Source organism: Mus musculus, chromosome 6, assembly GCF_000001635.26.
Source record: "Mus musculus strain C57BL/6J chromosome 6, GRCm38.p6 C57BL/6J".
NCBI classification, from domain to species: Eukaryota; Metazoa; Chordata; class Mammalia; order Rodentia; family Muridae; genus Mus; species Mus musculus.
Genome location: NC_000072.6, coordinates 61,922,575 through 61,947,014, shown reverse-complemented (window position 1 = coordinate 61,947,014; position 24,440 = coordinate 61,922,575). Strand labels below are relative to the sequence as shown.

At 35.9% G+C, this 24,440-nt stretch overlaps 1 protein-coding gene across 2 annotated transcripts in view; it reads right to left on the bottom strand.

The window, feature by feature from the left end:
* The window catches only part of Ccser1 (coiled-coil serine rich 1), a 1,202,904-nt gene that overhangs the window by 435,849 nt on the left and 742,615 nt on the right, over positions 1 to 24,440 (bottom strand). The gene's annotated exons all lie outside the window — the stretch shown is intronic.

Below are 24,440 nucleotides of genomic sequence, written 5' to 3'. Positions count from 1 at the left end.
AGAAACACAATGGATTCATGGGAAATATGATTAATATTGCCCATCATATGACAAATGAGAATATTTTTGAACTATATTGTATCAACACAAATTGTTTAATACTTGCTCTTATCTCTAATTTACATTTCATTGGGAAATATTTTGTTAAATTTGTTTTAATATTAGATAAAAATCTTATATCAGTTTTTGCAGTGGCATTAAACACAGATCTGCCATTTTGTGCTTCATAGTCATGTGAAGTAGTTGAAACACTAACAATTACAACATTCAAATATTGATCAACTCTGAAACATGTATAAAGTGTTCTTCATCCTCCTCAACCTTAAATATTCAGCAAAAATTGATTTTTATGAAAATTAGATAAGCAATTCATCTCATTATTGTGAACATTTGTTTTCATTTTTCTTATTTTTTTAAATTTATTTATTTTATTTACATGAGTACACTGTAGTTGTCTTCAGACACTCCAGAAGAGGGCATCCATTCCCATTATAGATTGTTGGGAGCCACCATGTGGTGGTTGGGAATTGAACTCAGGACCTCTGTAAGAGCAATCGGTGCTCTTAACCACTGAGCTGTCTCTCCAGTCCCTATTTTCATCTTTCAAATGGGGTAAAACTGTATGTCTGTCAAGTGCTGATTTTAAAATTTGATTTTCTTATAATTTATTGTCTTTTTTTGATTTGCATTTATTTTATATACCTCTAGCGCCAAGGTCATATGAAAAAAATCATATTAAAAGAGGGCACAAAATATTTGAAATAACAGAAACCATGGAAATTATATTGCTAAATTATATTCCATTGTGTTGCAGGTGACTGCATTAGTCCTGTTTTATAATATTGCAAAACGGAGACAAAGTGTTTAGGTAACTTGTACAAGAAGGTTTAGCTCAAAAGAGATGGGTTTGAATACGAAACCTAGAGTGTCTGCTTACAGACATTCCTTATGAGTCATACATACACTTGTTCTAAAAACATCCCAGGTGACTGAGTTTGCTCTTTCATTTGAATTAGATGAATACATTTCTTTAAAATAAATTGAATAACCCATTCATTTATTAAAGTTCACATCATCAACCTAAGCAGTATAATTTTTTTCATCTTGAAAAAATAAGTGCAAGAAAATAAATTATTGGGGTTTAATTCATTTAGAATTTTAAAAAGTAATGTGAAAAAAATTAAAGTAAATGAATTTGGATTTCAGAGCCCCTGATTCCCTGGAAAGAAATGTGAAATTCAATTGATATATTTCCTGAGGCAGACAAAGATTAAAAGAAAATTAATGTTACTGTTCGGGCACAAATAACATTTCATAGAGTTTGTGATGATGGTTGCTCCAGGCTAACTAAAGTATTAAACTAGTCCAATGCATCCATGTCCCCAGAATCCTGGCAGTTTTCATTGTGGCACACTGCATAAGTTAAATTTCTTCTGCCGCAGGGACTTGGATACTCGAGTTTATGAGACTCCATGTGGTAAAGCTTGTCCTTAGCTGGACTACTGCTAGGGCTTCGGGTGTTCTCATTGGAGTGGTCATTTCTAGAAAAGTGCGTCCTGTATCAGATGTGAGACTAGTTAGCAACTCAGAATTATAAACTCTCAGCCTGGTATTATTCTTAACAGCTTCTACCTGATATGAGTGATGTATTGCTTCAGTGTACAACGATGGTGGAAACACAAACCAACAGGAAGTTTGCATATGTAAAGACAGTATAACCATCAAATATTACATTCTAGTGTGTGAACTGTAATACTGTAAACACTGATTATTTTTATTTTTAAAAAAATTTTACTTTGTAACTCTTTTTTGTATTAGTTCTCTGTTATCAATATCAGTATTTTTTTGTCTTTTGTGCAGCAACCTTGAAGCCTGCTTTGATTTCTGTCAAGTATTAAATTCTACTGCTGGTTTGTTTTTTTTTTTTGCCTCCATGAAAACAAAATATTTGAATGTATTCTAGAGTTTGTTATTCTTGTGCATCAACTGTAAGTTCCACATGAACAAAATCCTCGATTTTATTCTTTTGGTATGATCTTAACTGCCCTAAGAGTGGTTAGTGGGTGTTGATTGTGCTAAATATATGAATGAAGCATTTTAAAATATTTGTTTTTATTTTATTTTGTTCATGTAAGTTCATGTAAGAAAGAATATGTACTCCTGTGTGAACATGAAAGTCAGAAGAGGGCATAGGACGCCCTGGAGCTGGAGTTACAGGTGTTTTTTAGCATCCTGATGTGGATGCTGGAAATTAAACCCAAGTCCTCTAAGAGGCAACACCTCAGCACCTGAATATACACTTTATAAATCATTTCTATATTCAAAGAGTTGAACATGGTTATATATACAGTTAGAAAGCCTCATGTTTAAACCCAAGCACTTCAGATATTAAATATAAATACATAAACCTTTACTGATAATATAAAATTTAAAATTTTGTATATCACACTTACAAAAAATGCACATTATTACATTTTCCTGTTAAATGCCTAAGTATAATTGTGGACAGAACTTTTATGAATAAGAAATTAATGATTTCTGACTGCCCCTTAGATACCAATTCTTGACTAAAGAATGTTCTTTTTCTATCAAGATGATAGGTGTTACTTCTGGATCTAAAAAGATCATGATATACAAAATATGAATAAATAATTTCTCCCAAATAAAGAACATGGATGATAGAAAACGATTTCAATATTTAGTGTACTTAAATTTTAATCATGCTTTAAAGAAAACAGAGTCAATGAAGAATGTCTGTACTATAAGTTGAGTACAGACAACTAAAAATCATGAATTTACACATGGTTCAATCTAATACAAATGTTCAATGACTGTTAATAAGTTTCTTACACTGACATTGTCAACCTCTTGATAAATTGAATCTCTCAAAAGTCTGAGAGGACTGGAAATACTGGTCCTAAACATGACTGCCTTCTGCCAGACCATCTCCATCTCTGTCATCCCTCTTCTGTGTCGTAGCTCTTCTTCACTTGTATTGATCTGCATTATGCAGTTCTTTTCCTTATCAGGGAAACTATTATTCAAGGAAGGCTCAACACTGCAGTTCTTCAGAGTTCCTTGAACTTTATGAGTCCATGGAAATAAGACACTAACAGCACTTTGCACTTTTCTTATGATGCAGAATGCTTATTCTATTTTGCTCTCTAGGAAATTTATGTTCTGTGGCTAGCAATAAAATCTTAACCCCCCCCCCATTTTTGGAAATGCATATAAAAGAAACTTCCATTGTACACAATAGAGTATATTTCATTGAGTGACCATCAATACTTTAAAAAATTAGCAAAGTTTCCTGCAACTTAAGTGTGTCTATTTTCACTTTCTTTCTAATGAGATATGTATATTTTTAGTTAATGGGTACTGATGCTTTGCGTGCTTGTATATCTATGCACCATATGTGTATGTCATGCTCACAGATGCCAAAAGACTGTGCTATATCTCCCAGAACTAGAATTATAAATGATTGTGAGCCATTATGTAGGTCCTATTCAGATCTTTTGGAAGAAAAATGAGTGTTCTTAAGCTCTGAGCCAGTTCCTTGGTGTCCAGTCACATTTCTTGACATATTTCATAGAAGCAATATGGGACAAATGTCATTATTTCTCATTGGCTCTGTGATAAAACCAAGAATAAAGCAAACACTTGCAGTCTTTCTCCTCATGAAACATATAATAAAACAGTTATCATTAGTTTTCTTTGTGGTTTTATATTTATTTGTGATTGTGGGCCCATGATGCATGTTTGACATTATGTTACTGAAAAAATAGTGCAGGGTCTATTCATGATATAATAATTTATTCTAACTCATTTTCCAGTAGCAGTTGAATGAATTGAGGAGTGTGAGGATCACCAATGGGAAGCCCGTGAGCAGCAGCTGTAGCTGATTTCCTGGCTTTTGTGTTACTGAAATTATCACATAAACAGTTAAAACATATTTATTTTCTTCAAAATACTAGGTATACTTTTCTGGGAAAGTATATGTATGTGAATTTGGTACCTGGAGTGAGGAAAATCATCTTACATCAATGAGAACTGGAAATATATGTGGCTGTGAGCCTCCCAATATTGGTATAGGGAATCAAACTTAGGTTGTCTTGGGACTACTAAGGACTCTTTCTGCTGAGCTATCTTTCCAGGATATGGGAAACTTTTTAGGCAATTGATAAAAACAAAATATGAAATATTCAATCACTCAAATAATGCAAGCAAATATGCAGTAATATTGTATCCACATACATTTTAAATTTTAGTTTTAAGTACCAATGTGTTGTGTGACATAATTCCTGTTGAATATCTGCCTTTCAGATCATTACAGCAACTCAAGCTTTACAATTTGCTCATGTCCTATATGAAGTAAGATGTGCCTTACATTTTTTGCATATGCATTTTAACTAAGCCAAAAATGTTCTTGAAACAACATCTTAAAACTAGGGTATCCTTAATATTACATGTGTTTAAGCATCAGTTGATGGATTTGGCTTTACATGGCATCAAACAAATAAAATCCATTATTTTTTAATTTTTTAGTAGTAACAGAAAAACTATTTGATTACCACTGACAAGTCATAAAAAAGCATTATGAGTTTAATACTTTTAAAATATAATTATCTTTTTGAAATTTTAAGTACAGTGATATTTACATAGTATGAAGACTTACATCACCATCTTGCAAATGGATGCTGATAGTTGGATGTGTTTGTACACGCCAAAGGGATTCATCAGTCAAAGGCTTGTTCTTTCTCAGTGTCAAAGAGAAGGGGCAAAATTTTTTAGGTAGCTAGACACTGTCCTTGGAGGGCTGAGTTCTGGTCTTGTGGAATGAATTTGTTCCCAAGAGAACAAGTAGCTAAGACAAAGTGGGTACAGAGCCAGAACCACTCTGGGCTTCTGTCTGACAACATGGTCTTTTATATAAAGAGATGTCATGGCAATGGATCTACCACATGGCTGCCTGTGGGCCTAGATGATGGAGCAGTCTAATCTCAGAATTTCCATTTCAAAGACATGAACTAAATAAGCTTTTCTCCCAAGTATCCAGTTCCAGGCATTTAGTTATTACAGAGTAATACAATCTTTCACATTTATCTCTGCCTGGGACTTTCTTTAGCTCTGTCATTTCTTACATAAAAGGACCTGCCAGAAGAACTCACACAACATCCCCCACTAGTAGCACCCTGATCAGGCTAACAGGGTCCACTCACACTTACCAGATACTTGAAGATACTTGCCTATCTCTTGGCATACAAGTAGATAACAGTTAAGATACTTTTTAATATATAGCAATTAGGAGCTGTCATTTCTGATTTCAGCACCACTAGTTGATAAACTTCAAAGAATGTGACCAAAGACTCAAAACCAAATGCTTTGAATAAGCTTCTTTTCTCTTAAAACACTCTCTTAAATAGCCTGTTTTCTCTATATTTTCTTTGAATACTCACAGGCAATGATGATATTCATTTGATGGTTAGAGTTGATTGTGACAACTAAAAATATCCAAATTCACACTGGAGAGGTGGTCAAGTAAAGAACATGTTCTACTAAGAATTTTCCACTCAAAATATCTTTCTTTTTTTATTTAGTTATCATTTTACACACAGCCTATTTCTTTGCTCCATCATGCACTGTCTATTGACTGTAGGCTCCCTCTTTATCTTATGAAACAACATACCAGTATTTACAGTGATGTTCAGAATGTGAAAACAGCTAAACAAACATTAAGTGAATAGAATGAATGAAAACCTCTGTGATGCCTATAAAATAGATAATTATTAACCTTTTAAAATAAACATAGTATTGATACACAGAGTTTGTTCCTAGTTTAAATTCATTCAGAAGAAATGTTTTTATGGTTGGTTGGTCAAATTTCCCTGAATCTAAGACTATTTTTATTCCTCAGCAATGTTGAAAATCAAAACTGAATAAACTTGAATATCATTTTTTATTTTTTAAAAAATTTATTGTGTGTGTGTATTTGTGTGTGTGTGTGTGTGTGTGTGTGTGTGTGTGTGTGTGTGTGTGTAAATGCAAGTACCTGAAGAGGACAGAGACACCTATCTCCTGGAGCTGGAGTCACTGATAGGTGTGACTTGCCTGATGTAGGTGCTGGGAATTAAATTGGGGTCATCTTTGAGGACAGTATCAGCTCTCACCCACTTAACTGCCTCTTCATACCATTGAACATCATTTTTGGCCTTGTTTTTCTAAAATTTTGCAATTATCTATTAGTTTAGAAAATTAGACTCTATAAAACTCTCAATTTTAGTATTTGATTCTGTGAGCCAGTCAAATCAGGAATTATAATTATAGATTTTACCTCTATACAATCTATGTCAATGGTTGCCTTAGGTTTCCTTCATGCCTCTGAGAGTGCTGAAATCTAAGTGCATAAGAATACAGCAGAAGAGTAAAATACCTAATTTTTTCCTTAGATCTAGTCTATATTTCCAATTATTACATTGTACAATGGGCTTAGCTTTCAAACCCATATGTAAAATATCAAGTTGTAAACATGGCATTTATAATGTACAACTCGATATATTCTGAGTAGCTCTATTGGAGAGTCAATATTAAACAAATAAATCAGACTGTTTTGCAATCTACTGTTGGAAATCTCACTTTAATAAACATGCTTTGTCCTGTCGTAACTAATCTCTAGGCACAGCAAAGTATAAAACACAAAGAATAAATATGGGTTATTAGTTTAAAGTCAGAGATAGACAATGTATTAAATTTTCATCTGACAGATTCATGTTCCACACTGCAGTAAAATCCTGTGTGTAAATGAAATGACCTCCTGAATTTCCCTGTGCAGCTACGTCAATGTCGGGACATCTGAGGCCTGAATTTCTGGGTAAATGATTCCTCTAGAAAATGCATGAATATTCAAGAAAGAATGGTAAAAGTAATTGAGTAGATTTTAATTTTGCAGGTAACACTGAAGCTTCAAAGCATCCCTTTCCATTCCCCATCATACCCACATCACTAATGTTGATGCAGATGTAACAGTGCTTGTGTGAACATATTCTATGCTTGGTGGAAGTCATTTCTTCAGCCCACTAACACCTCAACTTACTTTCCAACAGTACCTCCTCTGGGGTAGGAAATATTCTACACACTGAGTCAACAGAGCCAAGACCTTTTCTATACATTCTTACAGAATACAAATTAGACGCAGCTTCAGAAGTTATTTAGGCAGAGTCCCAACTTATTTGTGGTAAACTGAGCTCAGGAATGTTGAACACTGCTCTGTGATGACTCAGGTAGTGGGGATGACCCACAAAGGGCGCACTGCCAGTCCATTCCTTGCTTGGCTATACTTTCCCAAGTAGTTGGATAACTATCTCTGCACAACTACAAATTGTTCCACTCTCCTTGTTCTTTGAAGACTGTCTATCTTTCTACTCTACTCTGCATGACCTGTTTGAGAAAGTTACACTTTTCAGTTTGCCCTTTTTCTGAGTCACCTTCAAGTTCAAGATTTTAATTGTTGTCTGACACCATAGGAACAGTCTTGGCTGCAAAGGAGGCCAGGTGAATCCCCAAGGTTTACTGCTCTGTGCTTCATTTCTTTTCTGCTGCTAACTGTGAGACCATTTGGCACAGCTGACTCAGAGCCCTAAGATAATTAGCTTTTCCTCAGAATGGAGGAAAGTATGCGGCATTTGTTGCAAAAGCTAAATCTATCATTTGTAAATGTGACCTATTTTGGAAAGTCTTTGGTATTTCTGAAAACAGTTTACATAAATAAGATGAGCAAAGACCAGATCCCTTGTGGCTCAATTCTGAGTTATTCCCAACACCCTCCCCATCATACCTTCGAAATCAAGGAAATGGGAAAAAAAAGACGATGCAAAACATAGAATAATACAAATTGCGAATAAAACGGAGAGTTTTAATTAAAGTGGATGAATAATCTTTACTATAATAATTACACACTTCATATAACTTGATTTTATAGACATAAGTATACTTCACACTTTGGATTAAGAAATAACTACATATTTAATATATTAGTGGTATCCTAACATTTTAATTCAAATGTATTAATAGAAGATATAATTAAATGAATCCTAAAATGATCCTATAATTTGTCAGGATAGAGTGGAAATCACTTGCAATTTCTACACACATAAAGGTATTAGGTTAGTAATCTAATCTCAACAAAACTGAAATGTCTTTATTAATATACAGAATAAAATTCCCCAATTTGTTTACAGTAGAACAATTAGATCATGTTCTATAAAATTATTTATTATTCTTTAACTGTGATACAGGACAATTGAAATCCACATGGGGCATTAAGAGACATCCACAGTTGTTTCATTATATTCCAACAGTGTAATACATTGCTTGGATTTTTTTAAACAAAATTGAGGAATAGTAAACATGAATCCCTTTGCCATAGAATATAGCTATCATTAATTTTATAATATGATTGCATGCCACTAATTCCATATTGACTTATAGAATAATGTCTTCCTTACATCATGTTGTAACACACCTAGATACTTAATGATTCCCAATATCCTATACACTCACAGCTCTGTGTTTGTTCTCAATAGGGTGACAATCTCTATAATATTTTTGTTGCAGCAGGCATCTTCAAGGATAGTGGCAATTATGTTACTATGTCATCAGGCTTTCAGAAATTCTCTTAAATAGAATTACCATTTCCTTTCATTCATGTCCTTACTTTTTTGAGTACTTACTTAAATTTACAGCATGCTCCATTCTGCATGTTAAAATATTATGTGCATCTGCCTAATCTACTATGGTCTTAGATTAACATTACACTGCACTGTTTTTAAGGTGCTCCAAAAATCAGGAAAATAGAAATTTCTAAATCCATAGCTTTCCATTATAGTTACCCATTATATTTTGCTGGCTATCTTCATAATGCAAATGAAATTCTGAGTAAAACTTTAAACACCAGCATTTATTCACTACCAACAGAGGACTGTTGCTTTTCTTGGTTGGCTATTCTCTTATTTTAAATGCACATCTTGTTTCCAAGTCCATCTTGGCAATGTAAAATGGAAAGTGTACTAAAAAGTCAACACAGGTGGTCTAACATTGTTCCTTGGAGGGCCTGTGTGTAGAGTTCAGCCTTGGCTGATGTTTGGGAAATAGTCTTTTGAAATCCTTTAAACTTGTTGTGGAACCTGGCATCAACAAGGTACTGAATAGCAGTGCCTCACAAGTGCCTCACTATAATGAATCCTGGTCTTAAATCCTTTGAGCTAGGCCATCTAGCAAATCTTCAAAAAGAAACTATACAAACAACTACTTAGATGTATTTTTTTAGCTCCTTTAAGAGACTTCTGATAGTCAGGAGATTTCCACTAGTTATTGTTACTCTCTTTACAAAAGATGAGGAACACAGTGTTAAGCAGGGAAATTAATTTCCTATCTTCAATCCACAAATTCGAAGAGAAAAAAATGGCTATGCCTATTTCAAAGATATAATGAAAGAAAGAGGAGTAAAATATTTTTAAGAGGCTAAGTGATATTTTGCAAGGTAACAGGAAGAAAATGAAATAGAAAATAGTATAATAAATTTTATGATCAACTCAAAATTATCCTGTTTCTGATTTTGGACTTTAAAGGAATTATTTCATCACCATCCTAACAAATTCTGGGTGTATAGAAATGTAGTTAGGAACTCTTGCAGTTCTTCTCTCAGCATGCTCATATAATTAAGTAAGTTAATTAACACATATATGAGTATAAAAATGAAGACAAGATCCTGTGTGATAATTTTACTTGGGTCTGACTATTAGATTTGTCGGTATACTTTCAAAAGCACCTGGAAAAACTATAGTCCTCTTGAGTAACTACCTTCCAATACTTCATTGCTTTTCTCAAAGAACAGAACATAAATGTTTACTTATAATGTTACGTGGAAAGATCAGAACTTAGTGGCACTTCACTAGTTACCAATTCTTCATTTAGGTTCAAGCCTAAACCTTGATAATAGAAAGGCAGTCCTGCCAAAATATAACACAGTTCATCTATATTTCACACTTCCTCCAGCAAGGCCACTCTTGCTAATCCTTCTAATTCTATCAAAGATTTCCACTTCCTGGTGACTAAGCATTTACTTATCCAAGCCTAGGGGAATTACTCCAAGGACTACAGCTTGAACCATGTGACTATTCCTCTGTGTGTGTGTGTGTGTGTGTGTGTGTGTGTGTGTGTGTGTTCAAAATCATTTTTTAATGAATAAAAATATTGTGGTCTCAACAGAATCTGTATTTTAAATGAACAAAGCTCTAGGAGGCTTATAAATCGGAATACTTGATTCACAAGTGATGGAACTTTTTGGTGATGGATTAAGAGATGTGGTCTTGTAGAGGAAGTGTGTCACTGTTGGGAGTCTTTGAGATTTTATAATCCATGTGATTCCTAGTTGGCTACCTCTCTGTTTTTAACCTCCTACTTGTAGATCAGATGTAAACTCTCAGTTACTGCTCCAGTTCCATGACTTCCTTCCTGTTGCCATGCTCCTTGTTATAATGGTTATAAACTTATCCTCAGAATCTCTAAGAAACAACAAAGTCTTTCTTCTATAAATCACATTTGGCTTGGTGTCTCTTCATAGAAACAAACAAACAAAAAATAATAATTTCGACAGAATTCGTTACTAGCAGGAATATTTCATTGACAGGCCTATTTTGTTGTTCTGAAGGAAGATGGAAGACATTGGGAACTTGGATTATGAAAGCAGTTTAGTATCGTAATTATGGCTTATGGGTCATCCTAGTATGAGTTTAGAAGACACTGGTGCTAAAAGTAATGTGTAATTTTGAAGCCCAGAACAAGAAGTTTCAAAGGGGAATCATATTAGAAACACAATTGTAGAATATTCTTGAGGTATTTTGATTAAAAAGTTGATGGCTACAAACATGCCTGAGCCTACATTGAAGTTTATTTCTTGGTGGTAGCCTAATATTGACTGTGTTTTGTGTTTATTAGTGATATTTATTTTGTTAGTCTATAATGAGATATAGTTAGCATCATCAAAACCAAACAAATTATAGCAGACAAGCAAGTAGCAGAAGCAAATAATAAACAAACAAAATGACAACAACAACAAAACTACAGTGTGATTAGAATAAGATTACCATAAAATTTAAATTTGAAACCAAGATTTGTCCTCAAAGAGATAATGACAAACGCAATGAAAGGATTAGTGCCCATCCAAGGAAGCTTCTCACTTAAGAAAAGGAAAGCTTTGCATATGTATCAAAAGATGGCCTAGTAGGCCATCACTGGAAAGAGAGGCCCATTGGACACGCAAACTTTATATGCCCCAGTACAGGGGAACGCCAGGGCCAAAAAGGGGGAGTGGGTGGGTAGGGGAGTGGGGGTGGGTGGCTATGGGGGACTTTTGGTATAGCATTGGAAATGTAAATGAGCTAAATACCTAATTAAAAATGGAAAAGAAAAAAAAAAAAAGAAAAGGAAAGCTTATGCAACAAAGGAAAACAACAAACCAAAGTTTATACTAATGTAATTTAAGAAAAGGGCCAAGTGGTGATATGTGCCAAATGGTTCTTGCTTTGTAGTCATGACAGATACAGGAGTAAAGGGACTATGGAATCTTCCTTAACAGTTCAAAACAGCTACTGAGGTCAGTCATGTGGCAAGAGAGCCCTGGCCCAGTGGCCTCAAAGAAGCCATTAATTACATGAAGCCTAGATTGCATTGGCGATCCTCAAGATGTTGAAGATGCCAGAGTCATAGAATATGTGCCAAGAAAAGATACAGATAAGGAATAGAACCCAAGAGCAAAAAGTGTGCTGCAGTCAGCAAAGCTGAAGGGGAAAAGCAATCTAAGCCTTTTGATACTCTGCTACGGGATTCAGAGTTTACTCAGTTTGGGTTCAGACTTTAGTCCAATATTTCCTCAATGCACCCATAATCCTCCCTTTCAATATACAATGTGATATTGTATATTGAAAATAATCTGCTTTTTGACTTTACAGGAGGTTTTGGTTAAGCAGTTACCTTGAATATCAGAAAAGACTTTAGATTGAAAATTCTGTTGAGACTGTGAAAAGCTATTTAGAACTTTAGAAGTTGAACTATGTGCATTTTTTTTGTTATGGAATGGTTATAAGCTGCTGGGAGCAAGGCAGTGGAATGTGAAGGAGTAAATGAGAAGGGCCCTATAGGCTCATAGGCTTAGTCCAGGCTTGTTTGAGGTACTGGGAAGGATTGGGAGGGTATAACCTTATTGGAGGAGCCATGTCTCTGAAAGTGGCCGTTGAGGTTTCAAAGCCCATGCCATTTCAAGAAATTAGCTTTCTCAATTTTGTGCCCGCTGCTTTGTGGATCAGATGTGATCCACACATCTGTGAATCTGTTAGTGTTCCGGCTCCACGCCTGCCTGCCTGCTGTATTTTACCCAACCATGATGATCATGTCCTCACCGTTAAAAGTTGTAAGCCCCAATAAACTCTTCCTGCTTTAAGTTGCTTGGCTCCTGGTGTCACTTCACAATAATGGAAGAGTAGACTACAAAATAATTTCAAAAAAAATATTGAGTTTTTTTCTAAAATTTTGATTTGAAAGACTCCTTGATTGGCCTACATTTATAAACAAAAAATAAAAGCAAGCAAGGTATTAGAAAATTAAGCTGAACTGACTATTTATAATACTCTTGGAAAGCCATCTTAGAGACTATATTTGTAGATATAGAAAAAGAATTTAAAATTTTCTTGATCATATTGAAAGTAGATATGTTTCAACAATGAGATAAGAGCTGACATATAATTTTTTGACTTATAGGAGCAACCTTGGTGGGAATGAACTATGCATGAAATATTTTCCTTTGGGGCCAATGTGATGTTCAAAATGATCTACTTTAATTCCAGAAAATGGTTCTTACAACATAGGTCAAAGTGCTTCCTTTGATTTGTTAGAATTATAAGACACCTCAGGACACTCAAGATGCCAGGATGTAGCCATGTCGGAACTATAGCTATAGAAGAATAAGAATAGATTTTAGACCAAAGTCTGAAAACTTTGATATGAGATGTGGTCAGAAGTTAGCTGTCACAGCTTTGATTGCCTGCACATGAGTCATGTCTAAAAGACAACATCGGAGCAGGGGCTGCTTGCCTGAGACTAATGAAGTATTAAATCTAACTGAAGAAGTCACTAGCATGGGGGGAAGGGGAGATCTTTATTCCTTGTTCATTGCTGAAAATATCAAAATTCATTATTCTGATACCCAACCATGATGATCATGTCCTCACCGTCAAAAGTTGTAAGCCCCAATAACTAATTGGAAATGAAAGTTTAACACAGAGACTTTATTTTGATTTCAGCTGTCATTTGATTTTTGTCAAGGCGCGAGAATAGCACATCTATATCCATTATTTTCAGAGAAAGAGCTTGAGGGGTGGAGTGAGGAGACATTGTGGGATCATGTATGACAATGATAATAGCTTAAATATCTCTACCAGTAAATTATGGAAACGGTGGATACCTCCAGTATCTACTTCAGTTAAATAAAATGCCAATATCAGTTGAAAACTAATTCTATGACACTCCACTAATTTGCTTAATATATAAGCACGTATTGAATGCTTACTATATAAAAGAGATTGTTGCAATGTGCCTCACTGAGGAACAAGAGCTTTTGAACAGGAATGAAATGTTATTGCTAACATATACCAACCCATCTGCTTATGCATTAATCCATTAATGACAATAATTACAGAGAAGTGAAAAAAGCAACAAAACAAACAAAACTATGGGTTTTACCTTAATAAACACCGCAGCTAATCAGCACACAAAACCAATCACATTGGTTCTGGTTACAGTGTTATTAACTTCCATCCACAGCCAGATGGACCCATGGTAATAAAAGTGATCCATCATGGCTGAAACAAAGGGTCAAACAGAATTGGTCACCTCAACTCATAGCAAAGAAGTTCAGAAGAGAACAGAACATGATTCCATTATTCCCTCTGGGGTATAATGAGAATAATCTCAAGTGTCCCTTAGCTAGACCTCACATCCTGATAGTTTTACAAAAACCTTCCTATGAGAGCTTTTGCTTTGTTTGTTTTTGTTTTTTTGGGTTTTTTGTTTGTTTGTTTGTTTTTTGTTTTGTATTTTGTTTTTGTATCATGTGGAACTTTAGGGAGATCCCAGATCCAAAGCTGTCGAACTATCCATTAATGACACATGCTGGTCACCAGAAAGTGGGTTAAAAGTGAGTTGGAACAAATTGTGAGCCATAAGATGTAATGAAGCATCGAATAATTTTGAATTTAATTCCACACTAGCTGAAGAAATAAGCATTTTTCTCTCCTAGCTGAAAACTTGAAAGATAGTGCCTACATCCCCTGCATTAGTTATCTCCAGACTGATTAGAGCATAAGAAAATAAAGTGGTAAAGGCCAATCCAGAGTAAAAACCACTGAAATTAGTCAGAAACTTTTCTTCTATTTTGTGAGAGATAAAGTTTTCTTCTTTGTTAGTAAAAGTTTGAATTAGCTTTTATTTCATGTGGTCAAACGTGTTTGAATTGATACAGTCTGGCAGACAGTCATTTAGCCTCATATCTTTTTCATTTACCATATGAGTTCTAAGGACATTAGCAGCTGATTATAGATATCTAATGAGATGGCACTTGTCACTATGCATTGAAGTGTATAAACTGTAATGCATTTTAAAATCATTATTAGGCAAATGAAGACAAAGAAACACTAACAATCACATTTAAGTTCCCCATCTCAACCACCATGCTGCTGTAAATTAAAATTGCAAAACAAAACAGGACAAAAAGTGTGTCTTTTCATGTAGAAGAACTCAGAAATAAAACTTACAACTTTTTCATGACAAGCACAAACAATAAAAATGGACCTTTTGATAAAAATCAGACCTTTTCAAAACATATCCTCTTTTTATTTTTTAAGAAGAAGACAAGGTCAGTGAGGGACATTCGAAATATTTTTCAGTAAGTTGTACTAAATTATCTTAATTTTTGGAATAAGAAACACATTATGTATCTGGAAGAGAACACACGGAATATTTCTTAGGTTTGAAGACAGCAAAGCAAAACTTAGAGAACAGAGAAGACAGGCAGAGATGGTGAAAGCCATGCAGAACAATCACTCAGTACTTGGAACAGCTGGAGAGCTTAAGCATGCACATAGTGACAGTTGTTAACAAACTTCAGAACATTTTCCAGGCAAACATCAATCTACTATCAGCTTGTATTTCATCTTCATAGATTTGAAAATGCATTCTTTCTCTCCAATGATCCTGTTTATATTGTTGATTAAATTACCCAAATTTGGTCATAGATGGAAGACACACAGTATTTTTTGAAAAACAAGTAAAAAATTGTGTTAGTTCAGCATCCTTAATCATCAGGGAAATGCAAATCAAAACAACCCCGAGATTCCACTTCACTCCAGTCAGAATGGCTAAGATCAAAAATTCAGGTGACAGCAGATGCTGGTGTGGATGTGGAGAAAGAGGAACACTCCTCCATTGTTGGTGGGATTGCAAGCTTGTACAACCACTCTGGAAATCAGTCTGGCGGTTTCTCAGAAAATTGGACATGGTACTGCCGGAGGATCCCGCAATATATCCAGAAACTTAGAATACCCAAGATATACCCAAGATATAAGTTACAATTTGCAAAACAAATGAAACTCAAGAAGAACAAAGACCAAAGTGTTGACACTATGTCCCTTCTTAGAATTGGGAACAAAACACCCATGGAAGGAGTTACAGAGACAAAGTTTGGAGATGTTTCAAAAGGATGGACCATCTAGAGACTGCCATATCCAGGGATCCATCCCATAATCAGCCTCCAAACACTGACACCATTGCATACACTAGCAAGATTTTGCTGAAAGGACCCTGATATAGCTGTCTCTTGTGAGACTAGGCCGGGGCCTAGCAAACACAGAAGTGGTTGCTCACAGTCAGCTATTGGATGGATCACAGGGCCCCCAATGGAGGTGCTAGAGAAAGTACCCAAGGAGCTAAAGGGATCTGCAACCCTATAGGTAGAACAACATTATGAACTAACCAGTACCCCGAAGCTCTTGACTCTAGCTGCATATGTATCAAAAGATGGCCTAGTCGGCCATCACTGGAAAGAGAGGCCCATTGGCTTTGCAAACTTTATATGCCCCAGTACGGGGGAATGCCAGGGCCAAAAAGTGGGTGGGTAGGGGAGTGGGGGGGGAGGGTATGGGGGACTTTTGGGATAGTATTGAAAATGTAAATGAGGAAAATACCTAATAAAAAAAGTTTAGACCTCTAAGTGTGTCATTGAGCACTTGATATTTGTCATTATTTAGGTAGACTTTATAATGCCTCTGCTTCATCACCACATTGCAGAAGACAGTAGAATTTTTTAAATAGGGTTGTGAATATTTTTGATTAAGTTTACAAGGAACATCAAAGATATTGGGAAAGAGCAAAACATTTTCAGAGCTAGCCAAATGTTAGTAAGTTCTGGGGAATTGAATGCTGACTCCCAGAGGAAGAAAAGAGTTTGTAAAAGGACCATGGCTAAAGGCCTGACTGAATGATTGCTCAGCAGCCTGAACTATGGCAACAAAATTGATCCTAGAGAAAAAAGCAATTACTATTTTTGTCGGCATTTCAGCAGTGATAGAGAGGTCTGTGGGAACTCTCACTACACAGACTAATGATCAGGCTTTGGGGCTGGCAATACAGGCTTGTTTCAAAATCATGATTTTATTATGGTACTGAGCAGACCTTGCATGCATATCTTTGGGGAAAGATTACCAATATAAACTCATGCTAGACTGAATTAGTTGTCTAGAAATGGAGCTGTGATTGATGTACTTGCTGTTGGTTGTTTGTCTAGTTAGCCAGCTGCTGCCTTCAAACTTATTCTTCATCTGTGTCTCTGATAGAATCCCTGCTGTGCTCTTTTAGAATCCAGAGCATACATTCATTTCTATCAAGCAATGTTTATGCTCAAGATATTTTTATCCAACACAGGAGGAGTTACCGCAAGCCATTTCCATAAATAGAAACAGATGTCGTATTCAACTTTGTGATTATTACCGTTGGTATATATATATATATATATATATATATATATATATATATATATACAGAAAAGGTACAAAAATCAAAGCAAATCTTTCAGTAAATAGCAGCATCACGCAAATCTACAATCCACCTTAAATGCTTTGGTTCTACATAAAAAGAAAATAACCAAACAAAGAAATAAAACCCATTTTACTCATTATGCCTAAACAAAACCAAGATATGGTGGGGTTTAGGGAGAGAATGGTAATGAATAATATAAAATACTATTAGCCTTATTAAAATGTGACATATACTAAAATCATTATCAGTGATAGCAAGAGTAATAAAAGCAATGTCACATTCTCACATAAGTATGTTTCTTACTTTTGCCATGGCAAATAGATCAAATAGCTCTATATTAAAGAAAAAGAAACCGCAAAAATATTAAGAGGGTATGATTTATGATGATCATTTTGATTTCTCATTGCTAATAACACTTCTGAGTTTTGTGGAAGCACTACTATTCCATTTTGGTTAAATGTAGTCTAATCTTCAAGTCCTCCACTTAAGAGCTATGAAAGCCACAGCATTCTACTGATGCTTCATAAGCTCCTGAGTTTTCATTTACAAGATAGGAAGCGTAGTACTTAATTCTTTTCCTAAGTTAGTATGTTAAGTTTACAGATCCTGAATCCTCGAATAAAGATGACACACAGAAATGATGAAGAAAAACACTTTATGTTGCATCAGACCCCCAAAAATAGAACAGTAATAGAAGGGTAATCCTTCTGGGGCAAGAGTGACAACATTATATGGAAGAATAAAAGAGAGTGATAACAGGAGATTGGAAGTCTGGACCCACACAAGCCACCCTCTGAATTCTTTTTCCATTAAGAACTTGTCTGGAATTGAGAGATAACCTGTCTTAACACCTAACTCTGATAGCTGCATAGATTGGCTTGAGAACAAAGAGAACAAAAATATGTTCTTCTTCTTTTAATTGAAGTCAGATAATGGATACCAATATTATAATCAGACAAATAAAGCATGGAATCTACCATAGCGTTTTATTTAACTAGGAGATGCCAGTTAGATACTATAGGATATATGACATTCAATTTACAAAATAACTTATCTGCACAAGACTGTTTTCAGGAGTGGCAAAAGTAAAAAAAAAAAAAAAATCTACATTTTCAAGCAAATTAATATGCAGGATTGTAATGATTTAATTTGTTTGAATGAACAAATAGTCACTTGTAGACATTGGTGTGTCTCAACCTAGATTTAACCTATAAAGCAGGAATTCAGAAGGCTAAAAAGCTTCTGAGGAAAAAAATACTCAAGCATTACCAGCACAGATTTTAATGGGAGAGCATCCTTAGGCTGAGGCACGCATTCCAAACACCACTATATTTCTGAGAAGACAATGAGCTAATGCCTGTAGTTATGACTGTGACACACCCACGCTATTTTTCAGTAAGTTAGCCTCTTTTCTGTTACCCAACTCACTAGCAATAAAGTCGCACAGTTTTAAAATAGCAAGTGATAGAAGATTCTGGAAAGATGACGGAAGACATAGCAACTACTACAGCTCATCCCATTGAGACAACTGAGTTTCTCTGATTTTAGATATTGATAATCCATATATATATATATATATATATATATATATATATATATATGTCTCTGTACCTACTGCATAAAATCAGTATGTTTATATATATGCAAATATTTTGAAAGTCTGGGAGTTATCAATTGCTATCAACATCTACAGGATGGTATAGGAAATTAGTTTATGGAATATACTTTCTGACTTTAGAAAAGTCTATCTCTTCCTATTGCTGAGCAGCTACGCATTTACTCCTGAAGCATCTTGGAGACAATTTACAGGAGTTCACAGGAGCAGCAGGGACTTCATTCTCCTTGTAGGACAGATCACAGCTTCTGGAAGGATCATAGCTTCTGGTGATATAGGTACAATGTAGGTACATTGACAGTCATTGTTGTACCACCATTCCCAATCCCAATACTGCAGCAGCAACCTCTTCACCTTTGGCTTGAAGACTTTCTAGTGATTTAAAGAATATATATATACAAACACATATATACATATGTATATATATGTATATATATAAATTCTTTTCTTTTAAAATGCAGATATTCAAAGTTAGTACATTTGTTAGTAACTGGTCATATATATGATGGATTTATAAAGTCACCAAACATATAAAAGAAAGACACAGATTTGAGAAAATATAAAACAAACAAAAGCACTCTACCAACCAAGGAACAGTTAAGTTGCCAATGCCTCCCACATATCTTAATTTCAGTGTTTCTATCTTCCTAGTCAGAAAATCCTTACCTGTTAATATAAGTTAAGCATAGTACATACTTTCTTCTCTAACAAATTCAGAGTATCAGGTATTAAGTTGAAATCCCTAATGCATTTGAAGTTGTTACATGCAGGGAGAAAGAGAGAGATAAGGATCTCATTACAATTTTCCATATATAAGCTAACCAGTTTTTAAGCACCATTTTTTGGAGATGCTATGCTTTCTCCAATACGCATTTTTGGAATCTTTGAAAGAAAATAAGGTAGCTATAGGAATGAGGGTTTATATCTAGGTTCATAATTCACTATCATATGGGGATTCCTACTTTAAACCTTGAAATATATCTGTTCAAATTGAAGTGCCCACTGCAATCATAAAAGCAGAGGCTATGCCAAGCAGTGGTGGTACACGCCTTTAATCCCAGTACTTGGTAGGGAGAGGCAGGCAGATTTCTGAGTTCAAGGTCAGCCTGGTCTACAGAGTGAGTTCTAGGACATCCAGGGCTATACAGAGAAACCCTGCCTCAAAAACAAACAAACAAAAACATAAAATAAAGTAGAGGTCATGAGAAGGGAAATTTCAAGGCAATTGTGAAACTAGCACACAAGTGATATGAAAGGGTAAAAGGATTCAATGGGACAGAGAGGGATAGGGATGGGATGAGGCAACAAGCCATAAGAGGTAGAACAGAAAAAGTAACTACCAATACAGAAATCTTAAACAGTATCTAGAAGCTTACTACTGTAGAAGTTTCCTAAAATGCATACATGTATAAAAGAAGTTACTGTATATATGGTGATAATGTCTCTCTCAAATGTCATAGGCTACCAAACAAAAATTTCATTCAAGGAGTTGCTCAGAGGGTCCCATAGATCTTCAAGCAATACAGGCTATTGTCATTGTTCTTGATCATTCTCTAGGATCTCATCAGGAGATCTTAGTATCTATTGCTGAAGAGGAAAGAAAGAAAGAAAGAAAGAAGAAAAGAAAAGAAAAGAAAAGAAAAGAAAAGAAAAGAAAAGAAAAGAAAAGAAAAGATGAAGAATTAAAGAATCCTAAGACATCAGGAGATCAAATTGATGCTGTCCTAGGTACTTCATTCCCAGGGGCTAGTTGTCAGGATTGTGGAAGATGTTATGTATGTTATTGGGCATGAGGTATGAGAGGTCAGGAAGAGCCTCATCCAAATGTGAATCATGTACACTTCCATAAAGACAGGACAGGCCTGGCAAAATATACACCTTAGTGTAGCAGTTCTAGAAATATAATGGAAATAAGCCACCACACTGTGATTAGATATATGATAAACTGCTTCTCAAGATGTATCTTATGATTGATACTGTCAAATGAGCCAAGAACCCATGGCTGCGTAGGAGATAGGACATAAGGTATAATTAACTACCATTATCCAGCTAAATGTACATAATACTAAGGTGAACTCAGTACTTACTTACAATAAACTTATTGTAAACTTATTGTAAAGTTTATCTTACAATAAACTTCAGTTTATTGGAGAAGCTTTCTGCAGTTGGTGGTGATATATAGACTTGCAAATAGTCAATGTGCAGAGATTTTGAAAGGCTGTGATATACTCTGCTCTAAATGGTACATGTATATTATATAATCACCCACAAAGCTCAGAGATCCTTACTGATGAAAGGGTAAACTTATTGAAAGAGAAATGCTGTAAGACTCTTTTATTGGTATGATAGGGCAACTGCACAGTGACTGTGACTCCACCCACAAGATCAAGTCCAAGAAAATCAAGGCATGTATTCAGATGGAACCCATGAAATTCTATTCTTGGCTGAGGACATGGTGGCAATTGATTGATGCTTGGAAAAGAATGTGAATTGTTTTATGATGTAGCCCTAGGGACATGGTATATGCTCCAGGAGATATTCTACGGCCATACATATCCTGGCTGAATCAGGTAGACTCACTGAGTTTAATAAAACTGTCACACAATGGCCACGCAAAATGAACTAAAGCATACTTTATAGAGAACAGTATAAATATGGCAAGTCAAAGTGAAAATAAACACAGAAAATTATCTCTGTGAGAGATGTGATGGTATAACTTCAGACAAGTTCCTTTAAACAGTGGTGTTATATATACTTACAAAACTAAAGGCCTAGAGAAAGACCTGAGAAAATAGCTTCAATAATACCTGAGATTAATCCTCAGGATCCAAAGTTTAAAAGCAAGTTGTAGCCCTGTACATTTGTAATACGAGATCTGGGGAGACAGAATGAAGTAAATTCTTGGGTTTCACTGTTGAGATAGCGTAGTCTATTTAAGAAGTCCCAAAGTAATCAGAAATCCAGTCTCAGAAAAGTGGATGGTGCCTGAGAAGTGACAACTAAAATTGTTTCACATACACACACATACAGACACACACACACACACACACACACACACACACACACACACATACACACACACAGAGAGTGGTGGTAAAGAAGTCTCATAAACCCCAAAGAGGATACTTTGAGGCATTTGATAACTATTATATACTATATATCTAGTACTGTATATGATAATATATAATGTAATTTATATATATGCATATACATGCAGAGAGACAAACAGAGGACACGCACATACATACATACATACACACATACAAACACACACACACAGAGAGAGAGAGAGAGAGAGAGAGAGAGAGAGAGAGAGAGAGAGAGAGAGAGAATCCTGTGAGAAGTAACAGAACCAAATTAACAGATGATAGAAATTAACAAGTGAGTGACTATCAGATGTGTGGTTAGGAACACTGGAAGTCAGAAAGAAGTGAGGAAAGTGATGAAGGAAGAAAAGTAATCTGCCAAGGCTTGTAAATATGGCAAAATTGTCACCTACTATTCAGGAAATGAATACATTAAAAATAACCATAGCCTTGCCATCTGATTGACCTGAAAGTGTTTCTACACAGCTCTAGGTTTTGTCATGTTACTGAAATTCAAATGATATAGAGGCAAGTGTGAGTGTTAAAAGTTAAGATGTTATACATAATCTTCACAGTAATGTTGAATAAAATGTCTACAGCATATGCTCAATGGAGAGAATAAAAAAGAAAATTAAAGCACCACGCTACTGTAGACACCAACTAAATCCAAGATATTTGTTCACTGATGAAAAGCAAAAGTACACTTAAAAATCTAAGGAAAAAAGAGATAATTGAAAATGAACAGATGTATTTGACTCTTTATTAATAATTATTTCAAATGTGAAGTCCTTACGATAATTTTTAATGACAAATATAGGAAAAAAGAAGAAGAAGAAGGCAAATCTAACTATATGCTATCCACGTACATCTCATTTTATATCTAAAGACAATAACTAAAACAATGGATGAGTGGCTATACTTGTACATGGCAAAATAATATTTATATAAAGATATTAATGGCAAGGAAAATCACATATAAATAAAACTCAAACATATCAGTGTTTATTTATCGACTTCTGTATCCTCAGATTTGGGGTCTAATTTGGAACATAGACTGAGAAGAACACATTGGTTCCTACAGTTTGTAAGGTTGTGTATCAAACTATGTAGCTTCTCTTCACCAAAGCAAACAATCAGTAGTGACAATACAAGCTACTGAATTGGAGTAAATCTTGCCACTTCTTCCTTAGGAAGAAGATTATTACCAACATGCTACATCCACCCCAGTAGTGACAGGCACTACAGGCCAAAAGCCTGGATGCAATTCCAAGGCAAAAAGTTCAAGGAAACTTAGTCTCCTGGAACTGTGGCATCCCACAGCACTATTGCTCCAATTTTGTCCTTGCGAATGGATCTGTGTGCTTTCTTTCAGTATTGTTTTATTATAGGTGTCTCCAAGCAATGACTTGCCAAATACCTAAGCAAAATTGAACTTTGCTTCCTGGCCTTCATCAAAGCCCTAGGTAGTCCTTGAGCCAACCCTGGGCTTGGAATTTAGTAAAAATGTTGCCTATTCAGTGACATTCAGAATTGCCTATAGTATTGTAAGGGAGATAGTGAAAAAATCAGGCATTATTATCTACTACATAGAGTTAGAAATCTCAGAGCAAGCTTAGCAAAGTAAGTTTAGAATTTTTATTATAGTTATGTATGGCAGACTACATTACTTAGTAGTAGAAAGTCCATCTTGGTCCGGGACCCGCCGAACTTAGGAAATTAGTCTGAACAGGTGAGAGGGTGCGCCAGAGAACCTGACAGCTTCTGGAACAGGCGGAAGCACAGAGGTGCTGAGGCAGCACCCTGCGTGGGCCGGGGACAGCCGGCCACCTTCCGGACCAGAGGACAGGTGCCCACCCGGCTGGGGAGGCGGCCTAAGCCACAGCAGCAGCGGTCGCCATCTTGGTCCTGGACCCGCCGAACTTAGGAAATTAGTCTGAACAGGTGAGAGGGTGCGCCAGAGAACCTGACAGCTTCTGGAACAGGCAGAAGCACAGAGGCGCTGAGGCAGCACCCTGTGTGGGCCGGGGACAGCCGGCCACCTTCCGGACCAGAGGACAGGTGCCCGCCCGGCTGGGGAGGCGACCTAAGCCACAGCAGCAGCGGTCGCCATCTTGGTCCCGGGACTCCAAGGAACTTAGGAATTTAGTCTGCTTAGGTGAGAGTCTGTACCACCTGGGAACTGCCAAAGCAACACAGTGTCTGAGAAAGGTCCTGTTTTGGGCCTTCTTCTTCGGCCAGGAGGAGGTCCAAATACAAGATATCTGCGCACCTTCCCTGTAAGAGAGCTTGCCAGCAGAGAGTGCTCTGAGCACTGAAACTCAGAGGAGAGAATCTGTCTCCCAGGTCTGCTGATAGACGGTAACAGAATCACCAGAAGAACAATCTCTAAACAGAGTCAACTATAACTACTAACTCCAGAGATTACCAGATGGCGAAAGGTAAACGGAGGAATCTTACTAACAGGAACCAAGACCACTCACCATCACCAGAACCCAGCACACCCACTTCGCCCAGTCCAGGGAACCCCAACACACCTGAGAACCTAGACCTAGATTTAAAAGCATATCTCATGATGATGGTAGAGGACATCAAGAAGGACT